This window comes from Heteronotia binoei, chromosome 20 (assembly GCF_032191835.1).
Source record: "Heteronotia binoei isolate CCM8104 ecotype False Entrance Well chromosome 20, APGP_CSIRO_Hbin_v1, whole genome shotgun sequence".
NCBI classification, from domain to species: domain Eukaryota; kingdom Metazoa; phylum Chordata; class Lepidosauria; order Squamata; family Gekkonidae; genus Heteronotia; species Heteronotia binoei.
Window position 1 is genome coordinate 25,093,306 of NC_083242.1, and position 19,962 is coordinate 25,113,267.

At 46.9% G+C, this 19,962-nt stretch overlaps 1 protein-coding gene across 2 annotated transcripts in view; it reads right to left on the reverse strand.

The window, feature by feature from the left end:
* Positions 1-19,962, reverse strand: part of KCNJ12 (potassium inwardly rectifying channel subfamily J member 12) — a 96,421-nt gene that overhangs the window by 34,675 nt on the left and 41,784 nt on the right. The window contains exon 1 of one of the 2 annotated variants that reach the window (XM_060260940.1): positions 17,240-17,406. The exons of the other annotated variant lie outside the window; for it this stretch is intronic. The gene's annotated coding sequence lies outside the window, so the exon portion shown is untranslated. Of the gene's footprint in view, positions 1-17,239; positions 17,407-19,962 lie in introns of those variants that run through there. 2 annotated transcript variants of the gene reach the window in all.

A 19,962-nucleotide genomic window follows, 5' to 3' on the forward strand; every position in this document is an offset into this window, starting at 1 on the left:
ATGGACTTGGCAACCCTACCCCAAACTTTAAAGGCTGCCAAATCTCTGTGCCCCTTCCAGTTCTTTGGTACTCTGTGGGGATATTGGACAGGTACCTTGAACATAAGAAGAGCCTTCCTGGGTCAGACCAGTGGTACATCTGTGGTACTTTTGGTACAGTGGTAAAACTGAAGCTGGCAGGTAAAGAAGCACTTTGTGTCTGGGGCAGTAATGCTCTGTATTCTTGGTGCTGGGGGTGGGGGGGACAGTGGGAGGACTTCTAGTGTCCTGGCCCTACTGATGGACCTCCCTATGGCACCTGTTTTCTTTTTGGCCACTGTGTGACACAGAGTGTTGGACTGGATGGGCCACTGGCCTGATCCAACATGGCTTCTCTTATGTTCTTATGTGACACAGAGCGTTGGACTGGATGGGCCACTGGCCTGATCCAACATGGCTTCTCTTATGTTCTTATGTGACACAGAGTGTTGGACTGGAGGGGCCACTGGCCTGATCCAACATGGCTTCTCTTGTGTTCTTATGTGACACAGAGTGTTGGACTGGATGGGCCACTGGCCTGATCCAACATGGCTTCTCTTCTGTTCTTATGTGACACAGAGTGTTGGACTGGATGGGCCATTGGCCTGATCCAACATGGCTTCTCTTATGTTCTTATGTGACACAGAATGTTGGACTGGATGGGCCATTGGCCAGATCCAACATGGCTTCTCTTCTGTTCTTATGTGACACAGAGTGTTGGACTGGATGGGCCATTGGCCTGATCCAACATGGCTTCTCTTATGTTCTTATGTGACACAGAGTGTTGGACTGGATGGGCCATTGGCCTGATCCAACATGGCTTCTCTTATGTTCTTATGTGACACAGAGTGTTGGACTGGATGGGCCACTGGCCTGATCCAACATGGCTTCTCTTATGTTCTTATGTGACACAGAGTGTTGGACTGGAGGGGCCACTGGCCTGATCCAACATGGCTTCTCTTATGTTCTTATGTGACACAGAGTATTGGACTGGAGGGGCTACTGGCCTGATCCAACATGGCTTCTCTTGTGTTCTTATGTGACACAGAGTGTTGGACTGGATGGGCCACTGGCCTGATCCAACATGGCTTCTCTTCTGTTCTTATGTGACACAGAGTGTTGGACTGGATGGGCCACTGGCCTGATCCAACATGGCTTCTCTTCTGTTCTTATGTGACACAGAGTGTTGGACTGGATGGGCCACTGGCCTGATCCAACATGGCTTCTCTTCTGTTCTTATGTGACACAGAGTGTTGGACTGGAGGGGCCACTGGCCTGATCCAACATGGCTTCTCTTCTGTTCTTCTGTGACACAGAGTGTTGGACTGGATGGGCCACTGGCCTGATCCAACATGGCTTCTCTTATGTTCTTATGTGACACAGAGTGTTGGACTGGAGGGGCCACTGGCCTGATCCAACATGGCTTCTCTTCAGTTCTTCTGTGACACAGAGTGTTGGACTGGAGGGGCCACTGGCCTGATCCAACATGGCTTCTCTTCTGTTCTTCTGTGACACAGAGTGTTGGACTGGAGGGGCCATTGGCCTGATCCAACATGGCTTCTCTTCTGTTCTTCTGTGACACAGAGTGTTGGACTGGAGGGGCCACTGGCCTGATCCAACATGGCTTCTCTTCTGTTCTTCTGTGACACAGAGTGTTGGACTGGAGGGGCCACTGGCCTGATCCAACATGGCTTCTCTTATGTTCTTATGTGACACAGAGTGTTGGACTGGAGGGGCCATTGGCCTGATCCAACATGGCTTCTCTTATGTTCTTATGTGACACAGAGTGTTGGACTGGAGGGGCCATTGGCCTGATCCAACATGGCTTCTCTTATGTTCTTATGTGACACAGTGTTCGACTGGATGGTCCACTGGCCTGATCCAACATGCCTTCTCTTAGGTTCTTATGTGACTCAGAGTGTTGAACTGGATGGGCTACTGGCCTGATCCAACATGGCTTCTCTTATGTTCTTATGTGACACAGAGTGTTGGACTGGAGGGGCCACTGGTCTGATCCAACATGGCTTCTCTTATGTTCTTATGTGACACAGAGTGTTGGACTGGAGGGGCCACTGGCCTGATCCAACATGGCTTCTCTTATGTTCTTCTGTGACACAGAGTGTTGGACTGGAGGGGCCTTTGGCCTGATCCAACATGGCTTCTCTTCTGTTCTTCTGTGACACAGAGTGTTGGACTGGAGGGGCCACTGGCCTGATCCAACATGGCTTCTCTTATGTTCTTATGTGACACAGAGTGTTGGACTGGAGGGGCCATTGGCCTGATCCAACATGGCTTCTCTTATGTTCTTATGTGACACAAAGTGTTGGACTGGATGGGCCATTGGCCTGATCCAACATGGCTTCTCTTATGTTCTTATGTGACACAGAGTGTTGGACTGGATGGGCCACTGGCCTGATCCAACATGGCTTCTCTTATGTTCTTATGTGACTATCTAGCCCAGCATCCTGTCTCACACAATGGCCAACTAGTTCCTCTGGAGGACCAACAACAGGTCATAGAGGCCAAGGCCTTTCCCTGATGTTGTCTCTTGGCACTGGGATTCAGAGGTCAACTGCCTCAGAATGTGGAGGTTCCCTTTAGTCAGCACTGCTAGTAGCCACCGATAGATTTTTCCACTATTTTCTATTGATTTCCACTAATAGTAGCCACTGATAGACTTTGAGCAATGGAATAGGATGGAATTGAGCTTCAGTTTTATCTCCACCCTGATCAACATCCTTGCAAGTGTGGTAAGACAGACCAAATTTAGTAACAAGCTGTCTTATGTGAGGCCAGTAAAAGTTCTTTGTTCGTGTCCTCCTGGTGCATACCACAACCAAGTTTCCTGCAAAGAGACTTTTATGTGCCACACCAAGTCATTTCATCTAGGACTTTTGAGGTTACCGTCTACAGCACTGACCTGGATGGAACCGGTTTGCCTGATCTTGTCAGATTTTGGAAGCAAAGCAGGGTCAGTCAGCTCCTGGAGGAGGTGTGGGCCCTGCGGAGCCTTGACCAGTTCCGCAGGGCCTGCAAGACCACCCTTTTTAAGCTGGCGTTCACGGACTGCTAATTCATGACTGTTCAATAAAGGGAACCGCCAAAAATGGTTCTGTTTAAGGACCCTTGTTACTATGTAAACTGACAGAAATAGCGCCAGGAACATCATTACTGCTGTCAGATTAAATTAAGTTAATCGTGTACTAATTGGTTTTTAAATAATGTTAATTTTAAAGCTTATATATTTATTGCATTGTATGTTTATGAATGTTGTTAGCCGCCCTGAGCCTGCTTCGGCGGGGAGGGCGGGATATAAATAAAATTTTATTATTATTATTATTATAGTCCCAGTTAGTACTTTGATGGGGAGTCTAGAGTCACTACACAGAGACAGGCGATAGAAAACCACCTCTGTCTGTTTCCTGCCTTTAAAACTTTATGAAGTCACCGTAAGTTAGCTGCACCTTAACGGTACTTTACACAAACAACTGACTATGGGGTTCTCAAACTATTTTAAACCACATACCAGGATCTGTCTGTGCCTAGTGGCACCTTTAAGACCACCAAGGTTGTATTCAAGGAATAACTTTATACCCAGAATTACACTTTTTCAGTCTTAAAGGTGCCACTGGACTCAAAACGCTGTTTTGCTGCTTCACACCAATACGGCTACCCACCAGAATTGAACTGGATCGATCTGTATCTGAAATAGCCAGGAGCTTTTCTAATTATCAAAGATTTCAGCTTTTCACGGCTGGTAACATCATTAGGGTTTGTAGAGTCTTTCGGGATCAAGTGCCGTGTTCTACTGGAGAAAGTTTTCCTTCCAGACATTTCGTTCTCAGCTGCGGAGAACATCCTCAGTGGCGTTGCAGCCAGAGCAGGCGCTCAGACCTTCTTGGCTGCTGTGCATTGAGTGGGGCCAGGGCTGCTGGAGAGCTGCTATTTCTAGGCTGGAGGGGGTGTGATGAAAGGGCAATTGGTTTGTGGATGTGCCCATTGTTTGGTGGGGCTTCCTGGAAGGGTAGTGATAAGGAAACTGGCTGTTGAATGTGACCATACCACACATTCTCTAATTAGTTAAGGGCTCTCATTTCTTGCAAGCTCTCATCAGCTTGTTCTTCTTGCAGACATTCTTGAGAACTCTGCTAGACAGATTGAACCTCAAATGCATCTTGTGTACCTTCTTCCTCTAAAAGCTTTTCAGGATCATCTAGGAAACGGTCTCTTACTACCTCACCCACCTTCTCATCTAGAATAAATGTCATTTTTGCCTTCACAAGTACATTTCTACCATACACTGGTGCAAACTTTTATCTTTCCTTGGCCTCCTGGTTCCTGGTTATCACTCCCACCGGAGCAGTTTCTTTTTCCCCATGACATTTCCTGGAACATACAGGCAAAACAGCCTCACCCCCCACTCAGCAGTTTCTTTTCCCAGCTCTTTTTTCAGATGGATGCACACTGATTCTTAAACCACCACCCCCACCCCCCGCCACTTTGTTCCGCCACAAAACTCAAAATTTTCCTTCAGGAATCTCTCTTGTCGCTTTACTTGGTCAGTTAAAAAAAAAAAAATTAACCTTCAGAAACCAATCCAACTGCTACCTCCAAATTGTGACCGCTAACAAGTGGGGCAGGGCTAGCCACCACCACACACGGAATTTTTCCTTCCATTCACATTTTTTGTGTTTGTGTGTGTGTGCATGCATGCACGCATATGTGTGCATATGTGTGTGTGCATCTGGAAGTCATGGCAACCTCTGTGGTGACTGACCCCTACTGGAGGCATGGAAGATATTCAGAGAGGTGGCTGAATAAAGCCTGCCCCTGACTTCCAACTACCGGTATTCCAAGGAGGTCTCCCACCCAAGTACAGCTTAGCTTTTGAGAACTGACGAGATGGGGCTGGCCCATTTCCTGACTACTCCCATTGCATTAGCAGCAGGGTCACCACAGGGAAATTGAAAAGTAGAATCAAAACTAGGATCTGAGCCAAAGGAATATTTGCCCAAGACTGGTTTGATCACTGAGACAAAATTGACAGGCACCAGGGGGGTGGGGGGTGGGGGGTGGGGGTGGACGAGAACAATGTTTGTTTAAAACACACCCAACGACGATGAATGACGAGATATGCGTTGTTAAAATGTTGTTCTGTAGATGCCTCAGGACAACATTCCCAGGCAGATTTATCTCATTTCACCTCTCTGCCTCTTAGATACATCTCAGGCCCAACAAAATCCTGCTGACCTACTGAAACACTTTAGTACACTTCATTTCTTTCAACAAAGAAACTCAACCACAGCTCTCATATCAGATCTTTACATTCCTGTCAGCCTAACCTTTCAATCAAACCTTCTCTCAGCCTTAACATCTTCCCATAACTCCACATAAGTCCAACACTCTGTGTCACACAGTGGCCAATATATGTGTGTGTGTGTATACATATATACATATATTGGCCACTGTGGGCCATTGGTCTGATCCAACATGGCTTCTCTTATGTTCTTATGTTCACCTCAGGGAAGATTCAGGGGCTCCCTTTCTTAGCTCCACCTGTCACACTCAGCTCAAAAGGGGCTTGGCAGCTCCTACATCCCCAGAGTTCTGTTCCTCAACAGGTAACTTTGGGCTGACCCCTGACTACTGAAACCCTCTCTCATTGGCTCATCAATATTGAGACCATTTCACAGACAGTGGCTCTGTTCCTTTCAGAGAAACAGGCAAAAATCAACCAGGGAAGCTTCCCTCCCCAACATCATTACGTTTCCAAGTGCAGAAGAGCTGCACCCAATTATTTCTGCCCAAAGAGGTCCTCTGCCAGAGGAGTGGCTGCTTCTGTTGGACAAACACACCCATGAACACATATGAAGCTGCCTTGTTCTGGATCAGACCCTTGGTCCATCAAAATCAGTATTGTTTACTCAGACTGGCAGCAGAAGCACTCCAGGGTCTCAGGCAGAGAAAGGTCTTTCCCCATCGCCTACAACCTGCTCTTCAGTGGCATTGCCAGGAATCCAGCTTGGGGCTTGACCAACTGAGCCACGGCTCTCCCTTCTTTTGCTGCTTATGCTGGAAGAAGGCCTCGAATTTCAGCAAGTGGGGTGATGGGATACAAAACAACATTGCTTTGAGACCTCTGCTTTAATTTCAAGATGCAGAACTCCCTATGCTTTTCTTTTAAGGAGAGATACTGTGGTTCAGTGGTGGTGCTTCACATTTAGAAGATCCCTGATCTCCACCATCTCCATTTGAAGAATTTCATGTATACAATGATGGGAAAGTTCTTTCTCTGGCTGTGCCAGTGCCAGTCAAAGTAGACCTCTGATTTTCAACCTATGTAGTGACACTCTTGGGTGGTTCACCAAGCCCCCACCTGCTGGGTTCTGGATGTCAAACATGCGGCCTGAGGGCCAGATCAGGCCCCCAGACAGCTCCTATCATGCCCGCAAGCAACTCCCTGTCATCTGCTTCCTTCTCTCTCTCTTGCTTCCTTCTGTATCACAGCTTGCTTTGCAAGGTTTGCTAAATCACACAGGAGCTACAAAGCAAAGCCTCTATTTTCTCACTGGCTGACCAGAACATGAAGCAACTTATGTACAAAAGCACTCAATGCTCAGCCATTTCATGTTTCCCTCTGGTTCTTAGGCTCAAAGCATTGACCATGAATGTAATGAATGTCAATAAATCAAAAGTAATGAATGTCAACAAATCAAAAGTAGATTTGCAGCTTACACACACCTGAGCAGCATATGCAAGGTTGCTACAACACAGGGCGTTTTCGCACAGGGCTTACCCCGGAGCGACGTCCCTCTTCACCGCGCAGCCTCTGCGCGGATTTCGCACCAACTGCTCCGCAGAACCCGGAAGAGCCGCGAAGAGCCACGGCTTTTGCGTCGCAAATGTAAAGTTGGGTTTTGGCGGTTTACATTTGCGATGCAAAAGCCGCGGCACTACGCGGCTCTTCCGGGTTCTGCGGAGCAGTTGGTGCGAAATCCGTGCAGACGCTGCGCGGTGAAGAGGGATGTCTCTCTGGGGTAAGCCCTGTGCGAAAACACCCACAGACATTATCTCCAGATTTTGATGAAATAATTCAGAGCAAGAGGTATCAGTTATCAGAAACTGTTAAATAAACAAAATATTGCAAGAGTGCTAATCTTTTAAGGTTTTTTTTTTTTTAAAAAAATCTTTGTGTTTGTCTGTGTCCTTTATAAAGTTTATATCTCTGCTACCTGGCATGACATTTTATGACACACGTGACCCAACCAACAGGGTCTCATCTATGTCAGATCCTGCCCTTATACAAATGAGTTCAACATCCCTACCCTATAGAACTGCTCTTTTTTTTTTTTGCTGCTTTATAGAAATGCCTGTTGCTAGTGCACAAGTACAGACAGCAAGGGCACCATGCCTGTCTTTGCATGCAGATTGAAAGGAGCTGCAGGTCAGTAAGGCGAAGGCGGTAGCAGGGATTCCTCAAAGCTTCTGCCCCTTCCTTCACTGGTTCCTCACTGTGGTACACCTCCCAGTGCTCAGCTTATGTTTCCTGCCCTGGCTCTCTTGGTCTGCTGTTCACAGTCCTGGACTTGACACCAGAGAGATCGCGGTCCAGGCTCCTTGTCTACCCATCACATGTCTCTGCTGACTGATATCATATGACTTCCTGTCATGTGCTTGCAGCAAGTCCCTGTACATGGGAGGAGGTGGGTCATGGGTGCCGAACTCAGCATACGATTGAGGTAATTCACCTTTCCAGTGTCCTGTTGTTCTGCTCAGGTCGGGAGTGCTGCAAGAGGAGATGAGGCTTCCCTCCCTGTGCTGTCTTCCTGTGCAGAAATGGATATGGGGCTGTAGAGATCTCCCAGGATTACAACTGATCTCCAGACTACATAAGCAGCTTATTAATTAATTATTGAATCATAGAGTTGGAAGGGACCTCCAAGATCATCTAGTCCAACCCCCTGCACAAAGCAGGAAACTCCCCCAACACACACCCAGTGACCCCTGCTTCATGCCCAGAAGATGGCAAAATCTTCTTGAAAACATTTATTCCACTTCTCCTGAAGAAAAAGACTGCTTTTGGAAAATGGACTGCATGGTATTACGCTTACAGAGGTCCCTACCCCCTGAGAGCTCACCCTCCGAGGTTCTACCATCAAATCTCCAGGTATTTCTGAACCCAGAACTGGCAGCCCTAGGGGGCTGTTTCTCTGTTTCTTGGACTGGGTCATATGGACATATGAAGCTGCCTTATACTGAATCAGACCCTTGGTCCATCAAAGTCAGTATTGTCTACTCAGACTGGCAGCGGCTCTCCAGGGTCTCAACAGCTGTGGTTTTTCACATCTATTTGCCTGGACCCTTTTTAGTTGGAGATGCCGGGGATTGAACCTGGGACCTTCTGCTTACCAAGCAGATGCTCTGCCACTGAGCCACAGCCCACACCTCCATTCCCCATCTCGACTTTTGCATGCAAAGTGTTGCCACCGTTTGGGATGGGGATGCATCAGCTGCATAGCATTCCTTTGCTGGATGAGATCACCTCAGCTCAGCACTCTGCCGCACACATTGGCCAACCAAATTGCCTTGGAGGGCGAATAAAGGTCATAGAGGTTACTTCCTAGTACTGGCATCCCAAGATTTACTGCCTCTGGATATGGAGGTTCCCTTTAGTCACCTTGGCTAGTAGCCCTTGATGAATCCTCTTTTCCATGAATCTGCCTATATCCCCTTTAAAACTATTTTGGTGTAGTGGTTAAGTGTGTAGACTCTTATCTGGGAGAACCGGGTTTGATTCCCCCACTCCTCCACTTGCACCTGCTGGAATGGCCTTGGGTCAGCCATAGCTCTGGCAGAGGTTGTCCTTGAAAGGGCAGCTGCTGGGAGAGCCCTCTCCAGCCCCACCCGCCTCATAGGGTGTCTGTTCTGGGGGAGGAAGGGAAAGAAGATTGGGAGCCACTCTGAGACTCTGTCCTTGAAAGGACAGCTGCTGTGAGAGCCCTCTCCAGCCCCACCCACCTCACAGGGTGTCTGTTGTGGGGGAGGAAGGGAAAGGAGATTGTGAGCTGCTCTGAGACTCTGTCCTTAAAAGGGCAGCTGCTGGGAGAGCCCTCTCCAGCCCCACCCACCTCACAGGGTGTCTGTTGTGGGGGAGGACGGGAAAGGAGATTGTGAGCCGCTCTGAGACTCTTTGGAGTGGAGGGCGGGATATAAATCCAATATCTTCTTCTTCTTCTTCTTCTTCATGCTTGTGTCCATCTATGTCCACCAGCAGCTAATTTCACAATTTAATGCTGAGTCAATAAAGTACCGATCTGCTAACCTATAGGCCTCATGTTATAGCGCAGAGGTGGAAAGTGCCATCAAGTTACAGCTGAATCAAGGCCACCCTGTAGGGTTTTCAAGGCAAGAGACAAACAGAGGTGGTTTGCATTGCCTCTGTATAGCAACCTTGGATTTCCTTGGGGGTCAAGGCGAGCACTGCTTAGCTTCTGAAGTTTGATGCGACTGGGCTAGCCTGGCCCATCCAACTCAGGTATAGCATGCATGACGCTGTATTTAATTTGATTTTCCTTTCCCAAGTCATAAAAGAAGTAGTCATGAGTGTTTGTCTGTGAGACAAAACCTGGGGAAATTAACCCCTCATTGTCCCACCAGCTTTTCAATGAGGTTGCATTTGGGTCATGTAAAAACTTCCTGTGCCAGCATGAACTTTCAAAGGGCATCGTGTACCGAGGAAAGATCCTGAGTTACTCCTTTCCTCCACGCAAGGGACCAGGCAGCCATTTGGTACAGGAAGAGCCAGCCATATGCTGCCGTTTATCGCTAGCTGGCAAACAGCCCTCCCTTTGCCAAACCCCCCACACACTCAGACCTACAACCTTCTGCCTTAACATTTTGAGCGTGCAAGAGGATGTGGAGCAGTAGAAACAAGACAGATCAGGAATATGCTGCTCGGCTGATCAAAAAGAGCTAAACAATACATTCAGTTGATAAGGACCTCGCCCTCCTTTATAGATATCATCAGAAGGGTTAAATAGTAAATGCCTTTTTAAAGGCTGCCTTTCCTGGGGGGTTTTTGGAGGGTGGTTATTTGGAGGGTGGCCCCGATTTCATTGCCATTCCCCCCTCCCCTAATATAGTTAGAATTACAATTCTTCAGGGTTCAGCTGCTTCCCTGAGACTTCTAGAGGCATGGGTGCCTCTTCCCTCATTGGCCCCTGCACAGAAATTCGTACACATTATATGAACACAAAGGGAGCCTGCAGTGTACAGGACACCTGATTTCAGAGACAACCTACTGTAGGTGCTGAGGAATGTTTTAAGAACATAAGAGAAGCCATGTTGGATCAGGCCATTGGCCCATCCAGTCCAACACTCTGTGTCACATAAGAACATAAGAGAAGCCATCTTGGATCAGGCCAGTGGCCCCTCCAGTCCAACACTCTGTGTCACAGAAGAACATAAGAGAAGCCATGTTAGATCAAGCCAATGGCCCATCCAGTCCAATACTCTGTGTCACAGAAGAACATAAGAGAAGCCATCTTGGATCAGGCCAGTGGCCCATCCAGTCCAACACTCTGTGTCACATAAGAACCTAAGAGAAGCCATGTTAGATCAAGCCAATGGCCCATCCAGTCCAACACTCTGTGTCACAGAAGAACATAAGAGAAGCCATGTTGGATCAGGCCAGCGGCCCATCCAGTCCAACACTCTGTGTCACAGAAGAACATAAGAGAAGCCATGTTGGATCAGGCCATTGGCCCATCCATTCCAACACTCCGTGTCACAGAAGAACATAAGAGAAGCCATGTTGGATCAGGCCAGCGGCCCATCCAGTCCAACACTCTGTGTCACAGAAGAACATAAGAGAAGCCATGTTGGATCAGGCCAGTGGCCCATCCAGTCCAACACTCTGTGTCACACTGTGGCCAATATATGTGTGTGTGTGTATACACATCTTCACACACACACACACACACACATATACTGTGGCTAATAGCCATTGATGGACCTTTGCTCCATATTTTGTGCCATGTCAGTGTATTATGACAATCATGTTTTTCTAACATAACCTTGCTCTGACCTGGATGGCCCAGGCTAGCTCAGTCTCATCAGATCTCAGAAGCTACCAGGGTTGCTATTTGCATGGGAGATGACCAAAGAAGTCCAGAGTTACTACCCAGAGGCAGGCAATGACAAGCCACCTCTGGATGTCTCTTGCCTTGAAAAACCCGCAGGGTTTTCCACCACTTTCCACCATCACCAGCGTAACCTTAACTAAAAGAACGCTTGGACAGAAAAAGCCTTTCCTCTTGACGTTTGAACTGGCGGAGGAATCATTATTTCTGCAGAGCGAACGAGAGCAGCCTGCCAGTGATAAAATTAATTTGGGTATTAGCAATGTTACAAATATATCCTGGTTTTCATCCGTGAAATGTTGGAGAGGAAGGAGGAAGGGCTAATGCTGAAAGATGGCAGCTTGCTTCAGCTGAGACTGAGAATTAAAAATAGAAAATATGAAGAACTACACCAGATCAGAGACCAAAAGTCCATCTAGTCCAAGCATCTTGTTTTCCCACAGTGGCCAACCAGATGTCCCCAAGAAGGCCCACAAGCAAGGCAAAGAGGCCAAGTCTTTCCCATTATACTCCTCCAGCAATGGATATTAAGAGGCACACTGCCTTTGAACGTGATAGTTCCACCATGTCCAACAGGCGCTGCTAGACCTCTCCTCCACAGATTTGTCTAATCCCTCCTTTGAACCATTTAAAAACCATCTAAACCAGCATTACATCCTGTGTGGCAGTGAGTTAAGCGTGCTCTGTATGCAATAGTACTTCCTTTTGCCTAGCCTGAATCTACAGTGGACAGTCTACCTGAGTGGACAGGGAGACTTTTTTCTTAGTTTTTAATTCCATTCATTAATTGTTAATTTATATTACTGAGTTCCATGTTCACTAATCTGGATTCAAGGCAGCCCTCAAGATCGCTGGGCACCAGATCCCAAAGGGATCAGAATAATGTAAACGCTGCACATAAATGCAAACTGCAGTCAACGATTTTCTCCGAGACATGTGCCTCACTAAGGACGGCACCTACAGAATTTTTAATATTCTGTCATTGCTATTAAAATGCTGCTCCCCCAGATTGCCATAATATCAGATATAGCCAACAAACTCTTTTCCCAGACCTCCAGGAAGCTGGAGAGATCTGAAATGTTTCTCTATCTGAAAATTATCCAAGAAAGAGGTAGCAGAAACATGAGAATTCTACTGGTGAGTGCAGTTCTTAAGTACAGAGACATTGTGGATTATTCATTTGTGCCAGCGATGTGTGCTTGCATAAAGAGAGAATGAGGGGGAGAAATGTTTTTTTGTTTCTTTTGGGGGTGTTTAAAAAAACTACAGATGATGGAAGATACCAAGTGCTGGAAGGATTGAGGAAGGATTTATAGCCTAATCTGTTTTCCCCAAAGTTTCCTGTTGGGGGTTTTCCCTGCTTCTTCCCTATCACCAAAAAAATAGGGCTGCCAGGTTTCCCCCCCACCCCACTCCGGCAACTGGTGGGAGATGGGAGGGTAAAGGTTTGCCAGATCCGGGTTGGGAAACTCCTGGAGATTTGGGGGTGGAGCTTGAGGAGAACAAGGACCTCAGCGGGTTTAATGCCTTAAAGTTCACTCTCCATTTTCTCCAGGGGAACTTGTAGTCTGGAGATGAGTTGTAATTCTGGGGGATTCCCAGGTCCACCTGAAGGCCCTCCCCAAATGCACAGGCCAACAGGGTCCGCACTCAAAACCAACTCAGATCCCCCCACCTCCCAAGTCTTACTTGTGCTACCTGCATATTTCTAGTCAGGTGTGCAGGGCAACAGGAAAGCTCAGCTGGTTGGATTCCTGTTTCCAAAGCTCAGCTGGTTGGATTCCTGTTTCCCACCCTCCAAAGCATCCAGCTTGGGACAGGACAGACTGGGCAAGATGGGAAATGGCAAGGATGGGAAATGGCAAGGATTTATCTTCACCCCCATTCTCTAATGTGGACCATGCCATGGCCACTTTGAACTAAGCACACTTTACATGTTGCATCTCCTTACGTGTTGGGTTGACTTATGCATAAATACACATAAGTTTCCTCAACGAGGCAACAACTGTTTCCCCCATCTCTACACAAAGTAGGCCTTTTCAGGCTGGGAAAACTGGATGGAACATTTTCTCCTCCTCACCCCACATGCTGCTTCCCCAATATGAATACAGCCCCCACATGCCTGGGAATTCCATTTTTGCATGCAACTCCCAGAGCAAATCTGATAGATGGGACTCGTGGGGGAGACGTGACTTTGTATATCCATTTGATCAGGGACTGTGGCCAGTCTTGGCTGCCTGAGGACCACACCTGTATGCACCATGTTTTCTAATGATATCTACTTCAGCAACTTTGATATAATTCATTACTCAGCTACAGACCCTTGGTCACTTTCTCTACATCTCCTTTTTTTGCTTCTCCATCCATAAAATAGTTAACTGTCTATAACCCATCTACCTACCTACTTACCTAGGAAGGATAATTAACTACATTTTCTTGGGTAGCGAGATGGCCAGGGGTCATTTTGTAGGAAAAAAGGTGCAGGAGCTCAGTAGTATATTCATTTGCATATGCCCTGTGATCTGTGTGCAGTGGGGAGAGAACTCCCCGCTGCATGCAGACCTTGGCTGGAGGTTCAGGAGTTGTGCTCCTGTGAGCTCTTGCTGAATTCGAGCCCTGGAGATGGCTATAGTGCAGGGATGGCCAACGGTAGCTCTCCAGATGTTTTTGCCTACAACTCCCATCAGCCCCAGCCAGCATGGGCAATGTCTGGGGCTGATGGGAGTTGTAGGCAAAAAAAACATCTGGAGAGCTACCGTTGGCCACCCTTGCTATAGTGATTCCAAAAAAGAGCGTGGCTTAGGATAGGGGGTTTGCATTGAGAAGGCTTGGGTTTAAATCCAATGAAGATTATTGAGTGACCCTGTCTCTCAATCCCACTTTGCTCATGAGGCTGAGGTGAAGATAAAATAGGATCCCCCACGTGTGCTCAGCACCTTAAAGAAAGCGCACAATAGAGATACGATTAATAATAATTAAGCAGGGCTACTGTAATTTCCTTGGAGAGAAAAGCATTCAGCGCAGGCTTCCAGACTGCTGAATCAAGTGCCAACAGGAGACTATTTTTGTACGATATGACAAACTGTGTTTTCCTTGTCAAGAAATCATGTGATGTCTTTGGATCCATTTGGATCTGTTATAACATCAGTCATTTGTTTGTGCCCAGATCCCCCGTTTGAGGAGGCTAGGTCTCTTTCCCCCTCCACACACACACTATAATAAGGTTCTTTTGGCAAAACAGAGTTATAGGAACTACCAGTGCAAATGTTTAAAGCACGAGAACTCTCTGCTCGTGAGTAAATAAGCTCTTGCATTTCTAAGAACCAGCCACAAAAATAGATTCTTGCACCTCTTACTAAGCAGGAGGCTTCACATTAGAAGGAGGCTGGGTTTTTTTTAAAGGAGAAAGAAAAGACAACAGCACAACCTTACAACTTTTGTGGGATCACAGTCTCACTGCTCTGAAATTAACGCAGTAGGTGTTACTCTACATTTTCTGCCTTGTATATTTCAGTCACTTCTAAATACTCATGCTGTTCTAATCCAACAGCAAGCAAGCAAGCTGTTAGGGTGGGAACTGAAGGTGCTTTCTAAATATGTGCCTTGCCAATTTGTTTAGTATTTCCAGTTTGTGCAGGGAGACGTTACTATTCTTGTAGCCTAGTCTCATTCGAGGTGCATGATTTCTTTGGCTTAATGCAGGGCATTTTTGTCAAAAAAGCCCAGGATCTCATTTGCATATTAAGCCACACCCCTGACAGCACCATTATATCAAGCAGGGTTTTGTTGGTAGAAAAAGCCCAGCAGGAATTCATTTGCATGTTAGGCCACACCCCCTGGTGCCAAGCCAGCTGGAACTGAGTTCCTGTGTGTTCCTGCTCAGAAAAAGCCCTGGCTAAATGCCCTTTCTTTTAAATTCATTAGAAGCAGACAGAAATGCATTGCAGGTTTCAGGGCTGTCTCGGAAAATCAAGGGGGCGGTACACACGCCTCATGAATTCTGTGTTGCAACGACCCACAGACACAAATATCCATGATGAAAATGGCTAATTAGCAAGAACCATTGTGATAAGATGGGAGGGGGAAAGACCTGAGTTCAAATCCCTGCTCATCCTTGACACTCAGAGAGCCTCACTGGCCAGTCACAATTTCTGAGTCTCACTTACTTCACAGTGATATTGTTGGAGAAAGTGGGGGAATGCATACACTGCCAAGATCCCCTGGGAAGGAAGGGCATGATAAAAATGAAGTAAATAACTTAAAATAGGCTATTCGCAAAAACATGTTTTTAAAGTTCTGAGTGGTTGACTCTCAAACACACAGAAAATTCCCGGGTTGTTGTTTCATCATAACCACCAAAATCCTAGAGGACCAGTTTGGGCTACTCAGTGGACTCTCAAAGCCTGCTGGATTCTTTGACAAAACTAGGGAAGTAAGAGAGCCAATGGATGTAATTTTGAGAGGGTCAGATAAGAAGGATTCGGGAGACCCAAATACCTATTCAACCCACAAAAGCTCTCTGGGTGACCCTGAGCCAGCTAGTCGTTCTCCGCTTAACCTACCTCACAGAATTTAGAGGATAAAAAAATGGAGAAAAGGAAATACTTGAATGTTGCCCTGAATGTCTTGGAGAAAGGTCGAATTGTTTTTAAAAAGTTCATGCTGTCAAGAAGCCCATTGGCTTCAAGAGACTACACTGTTAAAAACTCTTCTTGTTGTTCTGGAACCCACCCGACTGCATCAGCAAACCAAATAGCTTAGCATATGCACACGAAAGCTTATGCCCCAACTAAACCGGGTTGGTCTTAAAGGTGCCCCTGGACTCAAACTCTGCTCTGTCACTTCAGGCCAACATGGCTGTCCACCTGAATCGAAATGTTCTGAGAGAAATTTACTGCTTATGAGATCTTGTGCGTGAACACACACAGACCCCCTCCTCCCACACACAGAGTGTTTCAACAAAGTTTAAAAACTAATAACATACGCCGAGATCAAGAACATAGGGTTCACAGAATGCATGCAAAATAAATGACACCTGGGAGATGCCCAAACATTAGAAATTAGCAGTTAGACATAACATTTGAAGAAGTATGACCTGAGAAATTTATGGGAAGAGGCCTGAGCCAGCAGGGTATACGTGAAAGTGCTAACTCCTTGGCCTGGTAACCATTCCCCCCTATTGGACCTTGCCAAATTCTACACCAGTCACCAACGAACTATTCTAGAACTTGAACTCTGCACTGGACCACATACAGGTGGCCTGAAGCATAGCAGGTCCCTCAAGGTGCTCAGAAATGGGGTCTTTTCTAAAGGGGTGCCACCTTTGGGCCAGTTTGGATCTACCCTCAGAGTGGTATGAAAACCACCGAGCATCTGTTGACTATTTCAGGTGGATTATCCAGCATCCGGTGGCTGCTGAGATTCTAGCAGAGAATCCCCTGGCTGGGGAGAGGCCACGGCTGAACGGTCAAGCCTCTCCCACGTTTACTCCTTGGCATCTCCAATTGCAAGGACCAAGCAGGAGGCAATGCAAAAGACCCAAGACCTTGGAGTCTCAAGCTGAGTAGAAAATACTGACCTTGATGGACCCTGATTCACTATAAGGCAGCTTCAGGGGCCAGACTGCTACAAGGTGACAAGGTGAACTGATGCAGCAAAATATTCCTACCATTCTTAAACATGTTAACCGTCATCTAAAACAGGTCAGTTTCTGCTCCAACTGTGAAGTGATCTAGAGGATGAGCCCTTGTTTTCAATGCACAAAACAAGTCAGTAGGCCACATGGATTCTGAGGGGGGGGGGGGGAATAAAATTAAAGATGACTTATTGCCAGTCCAACTCTGTGCTTAGATCACCTTTGAGGATTCTTCTACTGTCTGGAATCCAGCTCTGCAATTCTCTGCTTTTATGTCAGAGCTGTAGAAACTGGCATGACTGAATCACTAAGAGAGGGCTTTTCTTTCTTTCTGTAGTTTTGTTTGTGTGTTGGGGGGTGGGGTGGGGTGGTGCCAGTAAGGCCCCAAACAGATCTCTGTGTATGTCAAGATTTCCAGCTGGATTCCATTAGATCCATCACTTACCTCTCACTGCATGGATCCTACCGAATCCCAAATTCTTCCCAAAAGTCCCAAGGAAGTTGGGATCCATAGGTCTTCCTGAGCTTCCCAGAAAACTTCTGCCGTGTTGCCTTTTGGGTAGAGAATCCACCACTCCATTGCAATAATCATAGAGATCTTTGAAGGCGAGTAAAAAAATTATAGAGATCTTTGAAGGCGAGAGCTTTCCCTGTCTTCCCTTGGCAAAAATAAATGTTTTAAAGAAGCATTCGTATGTTTTCTTTTTTTAAAAATCCCAATACCCAAGAGCATCCAAATGCACAGGAATTTAATGCCAAACTCTCTTTTACCCTGACGGAGCTGTCGGATTCAAGTGGGGTTGGGAAGATGCCCATGGATCCATCTTCCACATACCGGTAAGTCTTCTGGATTCCACTTTGAACCTGGCTGGAAACCTTGGGATGCCTTGTGCTGCGCTGGCGTGCGTGGCAGGGAGGTGCTGGCCTCGCTGTGGAGTTGTGGTCACTTTCTGCTCACGGTGCCGCCGTTGCTGCTGCTCCCAGTCGAGCTATTTGATCCAGAGGCGATGCTGCAGTTCGGAGCGGCTGGGGTGCTTTTTCCAGCTAAGCCTCTTGACAGAGAATGTAACACAGGCAGCCAGTGAGTGAGACACAGAGAGAAAGAGAGAGAGAGAGAGAAACTCTCTCCTACAACACTCCACTCCCTCCTGCTGCTTTAGCACAAGAACAGCAACTATGAAACCTCTTCTCCGAGCCACAAGTCAGATTTGGCACTTGCGATTGATTCCCCGGCTGGCTATTTCTCTGGGTCTTTGATAGTTCTTCTGTTGTTGTCGTTTTTTAATTGGGAGGGTCTTTATCTTTCTTTCTGCCCCTGAAACTCGACACTGAACTCTTGATAAGGCTTGCACCGGCTGAATCAGGTTCTGGCTTGCTGCATGTCCCTCTCTTGGTGGTGACGTTTGGACACACTCGCTGCTTTTCGCCCTTCGCAAATGGAATAGCATTTGCTGTTCTCATGAACAGAACCCATACCACCCCCTCCCCGCAAATCTCACTCCACTTGAGTTTCTGCTGCAAAATCAGGGGCCACTTGGAAAACGCACATTTGCCTGCAAAAAAAGTTGTAGTTTCTAATTTCTGGTATTGGTAGAAAGTGCTTTCACGTCACAGCCAACTCACGGTTACCTCTGTGTAGCCACCCAAGACTTCCTTGGTGCTTCCCATTCAAGTACAAACCAGGGCTGGACCCTGCTTAGCTTCTGAGATCAGGCAAGATGGTGCTAGCCTAGGATATCTAGGTCAGAGCACTGCCCCAGCCCCGCATACTGTTGTTGGAAAGTGCCATCAAGTCAACTTCCTTGATGGTCTTGTGTCCAAGTACTAACCAGGACCAACTCGGCTTCTAAGTTATGACTAGATTGGGATAGCCTGGGCCATCCAAGGTTAGGTCATCCAGGTCATTTCTAGCTGGCCCTATTCACACATTAGGGCCAGGGGCCACATCTGGCTGTGACCAAATCTGGGCTAGAATGTTGGGTTCCCCAGCTCAGAGTCCCTGAATTCAGCTACTGGAATGGGATCTAAGAGACTGGGCTGGAGCCAGCACTGAGTTCCAGAAGCTATAACTCCATTGACCTGGCAAAGGCATCCAACCAGACTCCTTATATGTATACCAGACCTGGCCAGTCCAGATGGTTCACACTGCCCTGCCAATCACAGGGGCTGATGATGGACAACTCTATTCCCTTCAGTGCCCAAGAGAAGTTCAGAGACCACGGTATACTTGGATGTTTGGACACACTTAGCCCACAGGTTTTCAGCTAAGGAGTGGGGAACCTCTGACGGGTGGTGGCACCCACCTGCTGGGTCACAAACTCACTACAGAGCTACTGTAGATCCAAAAAAAACCTTCTAGCACTGCCAAAGCAGATCATTATAAAATTTGAAAAAACAACCTGAGTACCTTAGTTTCAGAGGGTAGCCATGGTGGTCTATGGTAGAAGAGCTAGATTCAAGTCCAGTAGAATAGGGGTGTCAAATGTCCAGCCCACGGGCCAGAAGTGGCCCGCCCAGGGCTTATGGCTCTTTTTTACCCCCTCCTTCTCCACCTGTCCTCACCCTTTGAAGCTCCAAGGCTGTTGAAGTTCTCAGCTTCTTCTGCCTTGTCTTTGTTAGCTGCAGCAGGAAGCTCTTCTGAGCTTGCAAAGACGCATAAAAAAATGTGGAATGGATTTTCCATTAAGGTCCTTCATGGAAAATCCACATTTTCCTTGCAACATTGTCTGTGCTGCAATGGAGCGGAGCTCAGTTTCATTTTCCAGCATTCCTATGGCCAGCTGAAGCTGTTGCTTCCTGGAGTTGTGTCCTTGCAAATAAAGGGTTGATGCTTTAAGCCAGCTTGTCCCTGCTGAATGGACCTGAGAAATGGTGCTCTAACCTGGGAACTCACAGTCAAAGGGGGATATTACACTGGAGAGCCATTGCCAATCTGAGTAGACCCGGGGGAGAGGAGAGGAGCTTGCAATGCCCAGCCATTTCATGTTTTCCTAGACTCAGAACATTTTATATTTTTAGTTTCTGCTGTGATCCTTGTGCTTTTTCTTGATGTTTTATTTTTAAAATTGTATTGCCAAATCCCAGTATTCCCCCGCCTTTCCATTTTAAACAAAATATTGCAAGAGTTTTAAGCATGTTTGTATTTTAAGTTAAAAATAATACCTTTAA